This window comes from Streptopelia decaocto (genome assembly GCF_964273445.1).
Source record: "Streptopelia decaocto genome assembly, chromosome: 1".
NCBI classification, from domain to species: Eukaryota; Metazoa; Chordata; class Aves; order Columbiformes; family Columbidae; genus Streptopelia; species Streptopelia decaocto.
In genome coordinates this window covers 194,523,750-194,526,555 of record NC_138663.1, presented here as the reverse complement: position 1 = coordinate 194,526,555, position 2,806 = coordinate 194,523,750, and positions in this window count along the sequence as shown.

Sequence of the window (2,806 nt, the reverse complement as noted above, 5' to 3'; positions counted from 1 at the left end):
CTAGCGGATGATCAAACCAAAATGAGTCCTAGAATGGGGAAAGGGAAGAATGTTGCTTTTGTTGCATGAGAATCAGACTGTGTGAATATATGAAAGCAACCAGGATGTTAAAAGGACCATTGGAGAGCACTAGTACTGTGGCCTGAAGGGGAACCCAGAAGGAGTAAGTCTTAGTCACTGGCTTATAGTCTTCTTCAAATCTTCTGTTGGATTTTGAATTCACATTACTTAATGACATTCAATTCTCTATTATGACTTTCATGGAATAATAAAATTCTAATTTAACAGAAAATAGTAAACATCAAATTCATCTTCATGCCTGTATTCCACTACAGGAATAAAACAAAGGGTAAAATCAGGTACTTGTAATTCTATATGCATCAGAAATTCTCAACTCAGACCTGTCTGGAGATAGAGCTAGGCTTCTGAATATGGAAGATACCCTCCTGCTGTTGTGTGTTGTTACTGTAGTTAGGAAACAGAGCTTTCAACAGATGATTTGCACAACCAGGATATGCAGAGAGAGAACGGATATTTTTCTTCAAGTGAAAACAATCTGACAAAATAGTCCTGAATACTGTCTAGCTGCTTGGGTTACGGGTAAACACAGTTTATATATACTGAGGTATTTGCAAACTGGCTGCGTAACTTTTTTAAATGGGGATCCACTTAACCATACGCTTAGTAATTTGGTAGTAACTTTATGAAGTAAGTCTTGCTCCAGTGCAAAGTGACTATAAATTGGAGGCATTGTTAATAACAAGAGTAGTGTATTATGGTAATGTGGCAATAACATAAACTATTGTTCAAAGTACAAGGTAAAGGAGCCATTCAGGATTTTTCTTATCTTCTGTCTGTTCTTCAGTCCCCTGAATATTACTGTTGTTTTCCACCCACTCCTTCTGTATTGTCTTCTTGATATAAAGATAAACCCCGTATTTCCAGTGCAACTGCATATGATTTTCCCGTAATGCTGGGTTTCTAGGTTATTCGAATCTCTTTATTCAGTGTTCTTTGAATGAAATTGCTGGTTGTTTTTTTGGGTACTGTTTATGTGTATCTGTGGGAAGAGTTCATTTCTCTATCACGGCTACATGTAGAAGCCTTTGCAGAAGACTAATGATGTCAATTAATCTCACTAAATGTGGTATCAATTAAAGTATCCATTTAAACATTTGTGAATGATGTCACTTCATCTGCTGTAAATCTTCTATATAACAATCTACATATCCTAGTATGTATACATATCCTAGTATGTATTAATAGATATGTTTCGGCTATCATAAGCAGGAACAAGGCAAAAAAAATAGTGGTATATTAGAAATTACAGTACAACATTATTGTTCTAATTGGAAGCTCTTGGAAGACCAAAATGACAAATTACTAAATAAGTGCATAAATACTTGTAAAATTATTTAAAAACGAACTAGCATATGCCACTGGTTTTGAAGGATCCATTTTCTAAGAAAGCAAAAGTTGTTTTGAAACTCAGGAGAAGAGAAGGACTTAAATGTCACCAGTTCTCCTCTCCCCGTATGTTGCAAAATCAGGCCTTGAGTCAGAAGAAAGGTCTCTAAAGGCAGGCAGATGTATATGATATAAACAAACACAGCTTCTATGTCTGCACCCTTTACTGAAAAAAACCTGTTAATATTGAATTCTATATGAGAAACTACTTTAACACTGTTATCTTGATAACTGTTGATAGGAGCTTTCTACCTTTTGGAGACTATCCAGCCTGTAGAGTACTTTTCCAACTTACTTTTAAAGGCTGCATTATGGTAGTAAAATTAAAGTCTCAAATGCTTCTGGGGTTGGTTCCTCTCTTGTCATAATCTGTTCTTCCTCCTTTTATTGTTCCTATATTTACATGCTGCAGAGGTAAAATGATGTGGTTAAGTGATCAGAGTAATAAACTGTGAGCTTATGTTTGGATTATGGTCTCCTACTGCTGAAGAAAGTAATGAAGTAAATCCAATACATTTATTTTCAAATAAATTTAAAGCATTATTGGAGCAAAATTTACACCCTGTTTTTGTTGATCCTAGACCACAGAATATAAAAGCAAATTAAGCTTCAAGGTTTCCAGGGCAGCTTCCATCCAGTAAAAAGTTAATCCAACACAGGAATGTCAACTCAGACCTTTGAGATACTTCAAAAGTTATATAGTGTGAATGTTTCTTGCACATTTAGGCTGCTAAAGACAACAGAAATGGTGATAAATTTGCAGCAAGGACCCTTGAAAATCAGCAGCTCATAGAAACTTACCCATTCACAAGAGTTTTACTACCCTTACTCCTGGCAGCTGTAAGAGCTGCAGAAGACTCGCTGCGCTCCCCTGCTCCTCCGAACTCTTGAAGGGGAAGGGAAATGCGTGGAATTTAAGCATCCCATCACTGTGTGGGCAAGTGGGGATCGAGGCCAGGTCCATTTGCCTGAGCACTTCCGATAAATGCCTTGTACAGCAAATCAGCACGTAGAGAGCCAATTTGATAGCTCACAACATGATTAGTCTGTAATTCCTTTAAAAGATACAATTAACTGTGTCTATCACAGGATTTCTAAAGGCCTTTTTGTCTTTCTAGAAAGAGTGTATTTTTCAACAGCTTATTTTTCACTACATTTTTTGAAATTTGACTTGATGCTCACATCCTTCATAAATTAGAGTATATCTCCAAACCCCTTATTTGGCGAAGCACATTTTTTTCCAGTCCATACTGGTCAAGAACTGACAAAGAATCTGTTCATCCTGTACAAGGATTTTTGGGGGCCAAAAAAAATGCAGTTACTTATTCTGAACCTGTAG